This window comes from Myxine glutinosa, chromosome 3 (assembly GCF_964187855.1).
Source record: "Myxine glutinosa chromosome 3, kmMyxGlut1.1, whole genome shotgun sequence".
Classification (NCBI taxonomy): Eukaryota; Metazoa; Chordata; class Myxini; order Myxiniformes; family Myxinidae; genus Myxine; species Myxine glutinosa.
This window is the reverse complement of record NC_136263.1, coordinates 145,287,606-145,301,571: the sequence shown is the minus strand read 5'-3', so window position 1 is coordinate 145,301,571 and position 13,966 is coordinate 145,287,606. Positions and strand designations below refer to the sequence as shown.

The 13,966-nt window shown below is 41.1% G+C and overlaps 1 long non-coding RNA gene across 2 annotated transcripts in view; it reads right to left on the bottom strand.

The window, feature by feature from the left end:
- LOC137416858 (uncharacterized) overlaps window positions 1-13,966 on the bottom strand; it is a 226,172-nt gene that overhangs the window by 70,241 nt on the left and 141,965 nt on the right. For both annotated transcript variants that reach the window (XR_010982349.2, XR_010982348.2), the window contains exon 2: window positions 9,209-9,248. This is a non-coding gene — a long non-coding RNA (uncharacterized LOC137416858). The remainder of the gene's footprint in view (window positions 1-9,208; window positions 9,249-13,966) is intronic.

Here is a 13,966-nt window from a genome sequence, read left to right as displayed (position 1 = left end):
CCACAGAATTTATGGGAAAATTTGCTGAATTGAATTTGTCACTTAATGGTGCATTCTTCTCATACAATAATGTAAAGTTTAAATAAATTCAAAACATCAGCTCTGATACGTTGTATCTCACTTTTTGAAATAATGCTTTGCGTTTCCTTTAAAGTTGTGATTCCATTTGAGTGTTTAAGATAATTAAAGGATAAATAGAGTGTTGAGTATAAAAAGTGGGTCTGGTGACATTGGTGAATTGAATTACCTTAATTTGACATGGTACAGAAGAATTTACAATTTGGTTTGCTTCTGGAAAACCGAGTGTGGCCTACAATGATACAGGGACCTCCTTAGTAATAGCAACATTCTCCATGATTATTAAATCTGAAAAGGAAATTTTCAATGTCATTCGACATTTCTTATTTCAATACTTATTAGACATAAGCCCAAACTTGGTTTCACGTTTGTGACGAAAACTTCTTCTTTAGTTTTTTTTTACAATTTTTTTCCTTGTGTCTTTTCGGCGATGTATGGTTACATACATCGCCTGTTAACATTTGCATGTCTATATACCACTCAATATGGAATTAAATACTTGTTAGGCATATATGATTGTGTAATGTTTGTTCAAGGGAGATGTTTATGCTAAAAGTTGATTTGTGTAAGAATACAAGAAGTTATAATGTTGCAGTTAGACTTTATTTTGTGTTGAAATATCACCAGGGCTCGAGAGATTTCTGGTTACTTAAGGATATACAATTGTCCAGCAACTACGAGCAGTTTGTACAATGAGGGACTTTCAATAATGTTCTTTCTCTCCAAGGATAAATAAATTGGAAAGCAGAGTAGAAGAAGGGAGGGTAAGTAGAACAATCAGTTGAGTTTTGCTTCGTTGTCGACTGTACCGTGTCAGAGTTTTACTGCTTTTGCTTTGCAATAAACTCAAGTTTTTCAGTTCACGCTCCTGATGGCTTTGGTTCAATTGAGTAAATAACCTTAGGGTTTTATGTCATTTAGCCAATCTTAATTGCTTAAAATACATACTTCAATGGGTTACTGCAATTTCACTCGCACAGTTGCAGTTTGCCTCATCTCTTTTGCAGAGTCCAAAAATAAGTCGACATTATGACGAAGAGACGTATCTAGTAAGAATCAACTTGTTTTGATTTCTTTTTTTTAAAGAAAAGTTTAAAATTTGTTTTCTAGAACTGCTAAGATTATAATAAGTATACAAGGGACTGAGAATTTAGTGAATAATAATGATGATGCTTTTCTCCAAATAAGACAAAAACAAGTAGAGTTACATTCAAAGTACATCACCCCCAATCCCCCATGCCAAATAAATAATAACATACCCTTCAGCTCGTCACATTGCCGGGGCGTCTTTGGTGCCTGGCGATGCTGCCTTGCAGCACATGGAGACTGTATTAGGAGGGAGCAGTGTACAATAATTGATTTATTAATTGCTTAATTGTGTAATTAAAATAAATAAATAATAATTGTAAAGTAATTAATTTCTTAATCAATTGGCTGATTGATGCATACCTACACAACCATTGTTTCATCTGAATCTGTAACTTAAAAAAAAATAGAGTAAAATAAGTAATTAATCAAAAATGTAATAATTCATCGATTAATTGATTAATCAATAAATCACAAATACCCTTTATAATAATAATAATAATAATAATAATTCATTTATTTTGTATAGCGCTTTTCCAGAAGCCCAAAGGCGCTTTGACAGAGTGGCAAACATAATGCATAACAATACATGAAAACAACAATTGCAAAAAGACAAGAATCAATAGGGAAATATTTAAAGCAAAAGGAGGGAGAAGGAGAAGAGATAGTCAGGGGTTAAATGCTGTGGGTTGAATGTTGAATGCAGTGTTGAACAGGTGGGTCTTTAGTGATGTTTTGAATGTGGTGAGTGAGGAGGAGTCTCTGATGGTGTGAGGTAGTGAGTTCCAGAGGGTGGGAGCAGCGATGGAGAAGGCCCTGTCCCCCCAGGATCTGAATTTGGTCCGGATGGAGGGGGTCAGGAGGTTGGTACCAGCAGAGCGGAGGTTGCGGGTGGGAGTGTGTCTGGAGAGGAGGTCAGCCAGGTAGGATGGGGCCAGGTTATGGAGGGCTTTGTATGTCAAGAGGAGGATTTTGTACTGGATTCTCTGGGGGATGGGGAGCCAGTGAAGCTTGTAAAGGACGGGGGTGATGTGGTCACGGGTCCGGGAATGGGTGAGTAGACGGGCAGCGGAGTTCTGAATGTATTGGAGTTTATTGGTGATTTTTGAGGGTGAACCATAGAGGAGGCTATTGCAGTAGTCCAGACGGGAGGTGATGAAGGCGTGGATGAGGGTTTCTGCAGCCGTGGAGGAGAGGGATGAGCGGAGACGGGCAATGTTTTTCAGGTGAAAGAAGGCTGACTTTGTGATCTGTTTAGTGTATTTGTCGAAGGAAAGGGTTTGGTCAAAGATGACGCCAAGATTGCGGATGTGAGGGGAGGTGGATACTGGGATACCGTTGATGTTGAGGGCAAAGTTATGGGTGGATTTTGTGAGCGTTTTTGGGCCAATGATGATTATTTCAGATTTATCACAGTTAAGCTTGAGGAAGTTGATTTGAAGCCAGGATTTTATTTCAGTGATGCAGTTTGTCAGGATAGAGTGGGTGTCGGTGGAGACGGACTTGGTGGAGATGAAAAGCTGGATGTCATCGGCGAAGCAGTGGAATTGGAGACCATGACGGCGGATTAAGTGACCGAGCGGGGACAGGTAAAGGATGAAGAGGAGGGGGCCAAGAACTGAACCTTGGGGGACACCTTGGGGGAGGGGAGCAGTGGGGGATTTGCAGTTATTGATGGAGATGAACTGGCATCTGTCAGAGAGGTATGATTTAATCCAAGAGAGGGCAGTGCCGGTAACGTTAAAGGTGGATTCGAGTCGGGTGAGGAGGATAGTGTGATCGATGGTGTCAAAGGCAGCGCTGAGGTCGAGGAGGACGAGAATGTTGAGGTTGCCAGCGTCAGAGGAGAGGAGAAGGTCGTTGGTGATTTTGAGGAGAGCAGTTTCAGTACTGTGGTTGGAGCGGAATCCGGATTGGAATGTTTCATACAGGTTATTGGCAGAGAGATGATGTTTGAGTTGAGTGGCTACAGCGCGTTCCAAAACTTTTGACAGAAAGGGTAGGTTGGAGATGGGTCTGAAGTTGTTTAGGGTGTCAGGGTTTAGACCAGGTTTTTTTAGAATGGGGGTAACAGCAGCAATTTTGAGGGAAGGTGGGACGATGCCTGTAGACAGGGAGGAGTTTATTGTTGCGATGATAAGTGGAGAGAGAGCAGGGAGGGAGGCTTTGACAAAGCTGGAGGGGATGGGGTCAAGAGTGCAGGTGGCAGTTTTCATTCCTATGAGGAGTTCAGAGAGGTCAGTAGGGGAGATTGGGGAGAACCGAGACAGGGGATGGCAGGACAAGGGGGGGCAGGTGGTTGGAGGGGGAGCGGGTGCGGCGGTGGTCAAGCTGTTGTAGATGTTGTCAATTTTGCGTTGGAAGAAAGAGAGGAAGGAGATGCAGTTGTCTACTGTGAATGACTGGGTGGTGGTGTTCAGGGGGCGGAGGAGTTTGTTTATTGTCGAGAAGAGTGCTTTTGGGTTTCCGGAGCCAGAGTGGATAATTTGAGAGTAGTAGGCAGAGCGGGCGCGGGAGAGGGCATCTTTGTAGTGTTGTATGTGGTCCTTGTAGGCTTGGGAGTGAACTGTGAGACCCGTTTTATTGCGGAGTCTTTCAAGTTGGCGAGCACGAGTTTTTATCAGGTGGAGTTCAGGGGTAAACCAGGGAGCAGAATGGGTGAAAGAAACTGTTTTGGTTTTTACAGGTGCAAGCTGGTCAAGGCAGGAGGAGAGAGTGTGGTTGTAGTAGTCAGTGAGGTCGGAAGGGGTGTGGAGGTCAATGAAGGGAGAAGTGGACATTTTTTCAGAGAGGGTGGATGAGAATGAGGTAGGTGAAAGAGCGTTTAGCTTACGGAAGTTGATTGTGCGATAATGCCTTGGTGTTGGGGCGGGGATGTTGATGGTCAGAGTGATGGCTAAGTGGTCAGAGAGGGTGAGGTCGGAGCCATAGAGATGGTGCAAACTTAATCCAGTGGAGCAGACAAGGTCCAAAATGTGACCACGAATATGGGTAGGAAAGTCGACATGTTGAGTGAGGTTAAAGCAGGTGAGTAAATCAGTGAAGTCAGTGGTTATTGTGGAGTCAGTGGAGTCCATGTGGATATTGAAATCACCAAGGAGGAGGATTGAGGGGGAGAGGGAACATAGCTGGGTCAGAAAGTAGGAGAAGTCAGACAGGAATGATGGGTGTGGTTTGGGAGGGCGGTAGACGACAGCCATGACTGACTGCGTGTGACCAGAGAGTTTTAAAGCCAGGTGTTCAAATGATGGAGCAGATGAGATGGAGATGAGGTTGGTCTTGATGTCTTGACGGTGGATAACGGCAATTCCACCACCTCGGCCCTCCGAGCGTGGTTTATTGACGTAGGAATATCCATTGGGTGTGGTGAGGTTAAGTGTGTAGTAGTCCAGAGGTTGTTGCCAGGTTTCGGTGAGACAGAGAAAGTCCAGTTTGTTATCCAGGATGTATTCGTTCAGGATGAGGCATTTGTTGTTGAGGGACCGGGTGTTGAACAGGGTGAGCTTGATGTTGTTTTGAACAGCAGGGATGAATTCAGGTGATTTAGCCAGGGTTCGTAGGCAGGAGGTGCGATCGTGTGGGTTGCTGTGACCAGGTGCGCTGGGACGAAGAGTGAGAGTGCGCAGAGCCGACCAGAGGACGGGGATGGAGTGACCTGATTGCAAATAAACAAACTTACGACCGGAGCCACGGTGAATGTACCTGGGTCGTCGGAGGAGTCCATTTGATTTGATGGCAGAGATGCATGATGGGGTGGAGCGGGTATTGAGCAGAAGAAGCCTTGCGGCGGAGTACCTCAGAGCCATGCCAGGCAGGAGCGAAGGGACGAGTACGAGGCCAAGGTCGAGGAGGTAAAGCGGCAAACGCAGCGGCAAACGCAGCGGCAAACGACTGCAGCCGCTAATCAAGACCACAGCGGCAAACAGCCACCGCCGCAAACAACGGCCACAAACAACGGGAGCGGGCCTGAGGAAATAGTGGAGGAGCCGGGCAGGCGAAGCCAGGAGCAGAGCCGGGACCGAGCAGAGGGCAGACCCAACGGTCAAAAATCCGCCACGACCACCAGAAAAACAAACTATGTACAATGGCCCAGTCGGAGAAGCGGCGAACAAGTAACGCCAGCGTCCTCTCCAGACCGGACCGGAAGCGGTCTGGCCAAATTACTTGCCAAATTTATAGCCAAATTACTTGGTCACTGTCATTCCCGAATAGCTTTGTAGCTCAAAGGGTGCCTGAGATAATGCCCAGATGAGAAAGAGAATAAATAAGTGATTAATAAATCGATAATAATAAAGTAATTAATTGATTAATCAAAAATAAGAAATTGTGTTTGCCAAACCACTTGTTCACTATTGTGCCCACATTTCAGCTTCCTAGTTCAAAGGATGGCTGAGATACCACCCAGACAAACAAGAAAGAAAACAAGAAAAACAAGAAAACAAACAAACGGAGTGAAAACTGAGTATGCCCTTTTGGCACGCGTCATCACTGGGCCTCCTTCGGCGCCTGGTGATGATGTCATGCAGTGCCTGGAGATGGAATTTGAAGGGGCGGAGTACAACAATCAGCTAGATTCAGGTTTTTGATCAATCCATACTAAAATTTGGCAATTCTCTCTATGTGGGTATATGTACGGTATGTCTGAACCTTATATAATCGAAAAAACTTGGCTGATCTCCATCAAATTTTGCACCAACGTCAGGTAATTTAAAATGCTGTTTAAAAGTTTCCCTGGTGGAATAATAATAAAGTAAAAGGTTTACGGTTTACACCATGTGTTGGCTGGTGTAACCAACACATGGTGTAAACCGTAAACCTTTTACTTTGTTAAGGTAATTTTTTTAGCCTGTCTGCCTGTCTTGCAGTCAAACAAAATTGAAAATCATTCTAAACAGGAAACTCACTGTTTTTAGAATGTCATTAAAGACACAAACAACAGACACAAAAGCCTGGTGTTGGCTTATCAGCTGGCTGTTGAATTAACAGCTGGTGGGGTTGACTTAGCCTGAGGTTGACATAGTCTCCTTACGAGGATAGTGAAATGAGTACCAGTGTTGTGGTAATAGGGGCACTGCATCAGCAGCACAACCGCCCCCCCCCCCCCCCAGCCAATGATGCTACCTGCATTCTTCTGCTCCATACAAAAGAAGAAAAACAGGCATGAATAACTAATGTAATGTGTTAAATAAGGTGGTGTAAAAGATGATGCATCAACGGAGGTACACTTCCAAAAAAGCTTTCTTTCTACAGCCTCTAAAATCTTTATTTTACTTCATTTGAGTTATATACCCTACTTGAACACTGCAGAACACAAATCGCCTTGTTGTAACTTTCAAAAACCTCCAGTTTTGCAGTACTGTACTTGGACAAAATATTATGCCATCTCAACCAATCAAATTTGCTGCTTGCACTCTCAGCATTGGGTAATATTGAGATTCATCCAAAATCATGGCTCGTAGGAAATATAGATCATGCTTGGAAACACAAAGCAAGAGTTTAAAAGACCCTTCCCATGTCCTTTTTCTCAAGATTGCATGAGGTCAGATGTTTTATGAACTCTCTAGTTTGCTTCATATTATTGGTCAACCTTTCAATGACTGGCATGGAAACAAATTAAACAAGAAATATGTCGTGCATAGCACGATACTTGTGGAGTCCCTAAAATAAGTTGTTGACCGACCTTTGGCCTATGTTGACCTTTTGGCCTATGTTGTTCTCAAAAATGAATTGGTGGTTGAATTCAGTGATCAAGTATGTAAATCCTCTTACAATTCCAAGACAATCAGATGAAAATTGATGATTTTAGAAATTTGGCCTATGTTGATGAGTACACCTTTACTTTGACTTTGATTTTGAGGTTACCTTTAGACCTCAAAAATAATTAGTGGTTGAATTAAATGACCAGCAATGCAAATCCTGTTCAAATTTCAAGGCAATTGCATGAAAATTGAGAATTTTAGAAATTCCACATCAGTTGACCTTTGGTCAATGTTGACCTTTTGGCCTATGTTGACCTCAAAAATAAATGGTGGTTGAATTCAGTGACCTAATAAGCAAATCTTCTTCAAATTTCAAGGCAATCGGATGAAAATTGCGGATTTTAGGAATTTGACAAAGTTGTTGACCTTTGGCCTATGTTGACCTTTTGACCTCAAAATCAATAGGCTTATTCCTTCTGACCATCTCTACCATTTGGTGAAGTTTCATAAAGATTGGTTTAAAATTGTGATTTGTAGGTGATTGGCATACAGACAAACAAACGGAAAGACAAACAGTATAACGCACAATACCAACCAATATACTTTTAAAATGTTCGATTTTCGCAAGTAGTATTTAGCATTCACACAGTAGTCTAATGTCTGGTATTTGATACTTCCTTAGCCTTTTTGGAGAGTCAAATATTAAATGCACCGATCTGGAATCTCGGCTCTACTTGTAGATGCAGTAAAATTTTGACAAAAGCTGATCAAAAGAAAGAACAAAATATGTCTGCAGAGCATTAAAAAAGTTTCTGACCAACAGAATTTTGCTGTTGTGAGCTTTCTTTTTATGTGGCAAGAAATGGTTGCACTTTGTGAGACAAAAAGTTTGATTAAATGTGCATTTAAGGAGCAAAAATACAAGAGGAGGAATGACTGATAGAGTTACATTATGGTGAGAATTCAATTATGTGAATCGTAATGGTGAGATAATAAAAAGGGAGGAAAAAGTGTAGCGTATTATGAAACAATTACTGAGAGGTAACGATTGTGATACGACATCAAAATTTGAACAAAACTTCATTTTTCATGTGAATCATCTCATATGCAAGGTATTCAATATAACCGTAAAACTAGAACAACACTCTTCGACGTCGCGACATCGACCGATATGCCTCCGCCCACATTTTTATATCATTATTCATACTTATACCAAGTTTGATTTAAATCCCTTCAGCTGTTCTCAAGTATCACATTTTTACCTGACATGACCTCCGACCTTCAATCTTTGATGCTGAAATCTAATCAGTTCATCTCTGCATCACAATATATACTTAAACCAAGTTTGGTCAAAATCCCATTGCTGAATCACAAGTTAGCGCAATACCAGAATTTTTATCAAATGGGACCTCTGACCTTTCACCTCTTGATCCCATAATCTAATCAGTTAATATTTGCATAATTAAACATACTTGTACCAAGTTTGACTTAGATCCCTTCAGCCGTTCTTAAGAGATCACAGTAACAAAAACTTATCATGGACACAGACGGACAAACAGACAGCCTGACAGACAACCCGAAAAATAATTCCTCCAGCAACTTTGTCGGCGGAGGCATAAATATATCATTACCTTTTCCCAAAGCTAATATATACCAACTAAGTTGCTGTCATCTAAGGTGTAACCTGCCATGAAATATTTGAATATGGCAGAGTGAAATGCTTTGAAACGTAAGAGGTATTGATATGTTAAGATTGGCCAAATGCAAAATCCTCAGAGAAAATGCTATGTTGTGAAAATTGGCCGCAATTCAGCTTCGATTGCCAAAAACACAATTTGCCAAATCCATCAAATTCAATCTGGAATTCAAATCACACATTGGCATCTCACAGTTCAAATTAGAAACCGCCCCCTTAGCTTGAGAAAAAGATTGCATCCTTTCAAAAGGATTATAAGTTTTGGCCCGATTTTGGAAGTCGCACAAAATACCAAAGAAAACTGAAAAAGAAAACTTTTAAAAACACAGCAATATTTTCCAACATATTTTACAAATTCTTGTATAAACCGCACTTATTTGAAATTCACTTCAAGGTTTTCCTGGTATTATGGACCTCAATTCCAATCATTTCCCTTGATCAGGAATTGAAACATTAAATAAATGAAATAAGAGACTTTAAATCATTCCAAACGAATTGAGGAAACTCTGAAACATCTTTGGGAGATTCAAAGAAGCCGATTTTACTCAACACAATAATCATAGGTTGTTGTAGCCACTTTTCTGTAAAGTTATCACACCTGCTGAAGTCATTGTGTGCTGATAATCATCAAAAATCTATAAAATCCTACCTTTGTATATGGGACACTGCATCATCACCACACTCCGCCCCTGTAAATGATAATAGTGAATTCATACTTTAATTCCGGTCATTCACTGAATGAATTTCATGTGCATTGTTATTCACTCGGCTCTTATAAAACAAAGGACGTGAAGAAATGTGTGAATACGAAAATCAAGTAAAGCAATATCAGCAAAAATAAATATATAACAACAACAACAACAACAACAACAACAGGCATTTTAAGGCCATTTTCCCTGCTAGAGCGGGGGTTAGCCTTGCGGGCCTCATGACAATCTTCTCCATTTTGCCCTATTTGTAAAAAATAAATATATAATAGTTGCTAATTCCAGTAAAGAGCTAGTGGTCTGCGTTGGCGGTACACAAGAGAACAAAAAAACATGGGAGTAAAATGTTTGACGTTATCCTTGATTTAAAAAATGACAAAACGCTGACATTTTGGGCCTTGCCATTCGTCAGAGGAAAAATAAGCTCCAAATGAAGGGCAAGACACAAAATGTCATTGCTTCGTGATCCATTATGACAGATAACAAACCATTTTACATTCGTGCTTTAATATCAGCTAAACTATTTCAGTATCTTCAAATCACTTGCTCAAATCAATTATTGAATAAATTTGTCCCATAATGAAATCAGTCCCAATGCCAGTAAACCTTACTTTATTTATTATTATATTCAGAATTGTATCAGCAACCTCGACTCTCTACCAGCCTCGGGAGCCCATGAAGGAGATATTTGAGCAGCAAGAACACTTTACGGGCAAGTCGGTTTTCCTATTTCCCAATCCTGCAGGGCAGCGAGGATGTGGGACATTTCCAGTGATGGGAGCTGGGACACGGAAGTGTTCAAAACTCTCCGGCTTCAATATTAACTGCACACTAAAGCTTGGTAATTAACTTCCCATGGAAAGTCCCGAGTCTTTAGAAGACGCTGGAGGCTCCGCACAATTATTGAGAAGAGCCGGTTCGTGCTGAGCTGCTGTTATGCATTGTCGTTTTGCTTGCGATTGTTGTTGCAAAGAGAATGATGGCTGTGGCAGCGGGCATAAAGCCACTTAAACATTCCCCCAACATTGCAAATTCTTCCTTTAATTGCCGCGGTTGCACTCATTGGCACCATGAATCCCCCCGCGCGCGCTCTCACTGTGGACGCTTCCCTAATGGAATACGCATTCCTTGTTAGCGGTACCTTGCTCGTGGGTTTGTTCAGCTTGAATCTATTGCGTCTGCTATACAATGAAGCTGGAAAGGCTCAGAAGTAGGAAAGTGATCCAAAAGCAATGTCTGAGAAACAATCACCATTGGTCCACTTTGGCTCGCAATCCGTGCACCCGTGGGCTTGGTCCGGGATGCTCAGCTTGGAGCTACAACTGGCACTTGAGGAGGTTTGCTCTGAGCTGTTTATACCACGTGCCATTTTCATGGTGCACAATGGCTCACATTTGAGGCGTGTTTCCGATTTGCTTGTTTCTCTATTCAAATAAGCAGTTCTCCCTCACCCATGTAGTGGAACATGATTACATGCTTATTGGCTCACTAATAAATATTTTACTTTGCGTCACTTTGGGGACTTTAATTTCATAAACATACCTAGGTCGCCCTGCAGCACTGGGTAAAAACCTCCAACTGCAGTCTGGCTTGAGCCTTTATTTATATAGCTCATATTTATTCAGGTATTGTCCACATAATTTGCATAAAACAAATGTTTAAGGAAACCAGAGCTGCTCATTTATTAAACAGTCTGCAAGCTGATTGATTTAAATTTTAATTTCACCTGCCAGACATGCCGATGTGGTTTTTCTGTTGGCCCAGACCACAACTTTCCACTGAGATTTCCAAAAGGAATAGGAACAAATGGCGTGGGTTCAGAGGAAAAGCACAGAATGCGACATTCTAAACCGGTGTTCACTTTTTCTCGCAGCGTGAGGCCATGCTGGCAGAATGGTGAGGCTGAAGGAGATTCAAACGGGCTCGCAAAATGTACCTGACCCTGCGGACTTCACACATTGTTCCCTCGCCCCGTAAGCCTAATGGCAAATGCTTACGATACGCGAGCGGAGCAGAGTGCACACCGTGTATATGCGGCATTCCCAATCGCTGAGATGTGCTGAGTACTTTGTCCTGCCACTCATTTTAAAGCAGTTGCTGCTGACAAACACTTCATTGGTGACAGATAATTTTATCAAACTTTGATTCTTATGATATATTGTCTCTTAATATCCTAGTCATTATTGTGAAAATACATCCATCACTCACATGGATGGTGTTGGCTTAGCGGTTCGGGTGCTGGCTTGGGATAATTGGATCCTGGGTTCGAATCCCGGTCAATCGCTGAATTAACAACCATGGGGATTTACTCAGTCTGTCATCCTTCCGAGGTCGGCAAATTGAGTACCAGCTTGCTGGGATGAATAATCCTGGTGTGTACCCTGGTTTAGAATAGGTACACTGTATCCCTGCGCCCTGGGTTGGCGTCAGGAAGGGCATCCGGCCATAAAACATTGCCTCAAACAGGGAACCATGATTGTCATGGGGCCCTCAAGGCTAACCCCTGCTCTAGCGGGGAAAATGGCCTTAAAACGATCATTCATCCATCTCTCACAATATAATTATATTTAGTGTCACCTATTTATTAGCACCTTATATTAAATAAAATGAATTACAACTTTTTTTTTTAATATCCTTGAACTTTAAAAATGGTTATACTTTGGTGAAAGAAGTGGGATAGATTTTATACAAGGACATTTAACAGGGATTTTATGTTCTCAATATATTATTTTTAATATAAAGATCATTGTTCAAGCAAACCACTGCAACATTGTCATCATCATTATCACTTTATTCACACCTTAGCTATGTTTTGGTCACACAAACAACTAGAACGAGAATCGCTAGAGAGCATACAGTTTACTGAACAGTTTACGTTTTGTACCCCACCGATAGGCCAGATCTGGATCCAGACCTGAACCAATCTCGAATTGGCTTGTTCTTGTCACCTAACCTGCGCATCCACCAAGTTTTGTCATAGCTTGTCCACAATTTTTTGAAGTATGATACTATCGATCGTATTTTTTGCCCAATCTCATAATGGTGAAAAATTACTTTAAAAAAACAACCTCTGGTATCCAGATTCGGATGTTCAAAAAAAATTCGAATAAATCCTTCCTTGTCACACACCCGATGTGTCCACCAAGTTTTGTTAGAATCTGTCTTGTTAGAAGTTTTTGATATATTCTGCTATATATCATTTTTAGTCCTAACACTCAATGATGAAGATCATGCAAAAAAAAATCGGATCCAAATTTGGATCCGCATCTTCAACAAAAATCAAATAAATTCTTCTGTGTCGCATTTCCCAAACTGTCCACCAAGTCTCGCCCAAATCCATCTACAATGTTTTGAGATTTATTGTTCACTGAAAAACAGGCAGACAGACAGGGATGAAAACATTAGTTAGAGGTAATAATAAAGATAAAGATAAAAAAGATGAGTTAGAGAAAAAAAGGGATTAGAGGTAATAATTTCAGTTGATTTTTAATATAGCATTTAGTTGATGAATAATGTTTTTTAAGAGAAAATATAAATGGTATTGAGTTATTCCGTGGCCCTTACCTTAAACATGTCAATTAACAAAATCGATAAAATTTATTTTCCACATTTATTTTCTATTATCACAACTCAAATTTCCACATAGACCTTTATACAATAATTTTAATCAGTAAAGTATAATCTACATTTTATATCTATCATTCCACATGAGGCATCACACCGAAGGATGAACCTTCATTCAGTAATCTTTTTTTCAATATGTCTTGTCTCTATGCATCAGTGGCATCAACCAATGAATCAATGAAAATCTGTGATACGGATGCAGTGAAATAATCCAATCAAGTTTTCCATTAAGCTTCCTTAAGAAGACTTCCACTAGACTCTGGTGTGTAATGGATAGAACGTCTGCTCTGAGTATGGGAGTTTGGAGTTTATAACCCCAGCCGAGTCATACCAAAAACTTTAATAATGGTACGATTGGTACATGCTGCTTCCTTGCTTAATGCTCAGCATTGAAAAAGGATAGAGCATGCACAAACAACCATAGGTTGGCAACCATTGTGCAGGCTTTATGGGCTTCATGACCTCTTCCTGTGTTTAAGTTCATTGGAATAAAATTGAAAATCATTCCAAACAGGAATCTTACTGTTTTTAGGGACGTCATAAAGGAAAAAAACACTCCACGGTACTCACTGATAAACCTCTAAAAGTTTTACGAAGATCCGTTCAGCCATCTCTAAGACAAATGGCGACACAGACAGACAAACGTCTCTCTTATAGTTTAGATAAAAACTAATTTTCCTTCAAATGATAATTTCATATTTTAACTTTGAAACTGAGTGATTACCATTATTGCAACATTTTCTCCTTCTCTGTCTGAGAGGGAACTTTCCGCAGAGCCTTTGTTATAGTTTGTTTATGGATCGTCATTGATTTTTAGTTCACCTGGAACGAAGTTCAGGGAAACTTATGCGATGGCGCGTTGACCGTCGTCAGGCCGTCAGTCCGTCATTCCGTCAGTCCACCAGTCCATCAGTCAGTCAGTCCACCAGTCCGTCAGGCTGTCAGTCCACTAGTCCATCAGTCAGTCAGTCCACCTGTCCGTCAGTCCATCAGTCTGGCAATCCGTCAGTCCACCAGTCCATCAGTCCACCAGTCCGTCAGTCCATCAGTCCACCAGTCCGTCAGTCTGTCAGTCA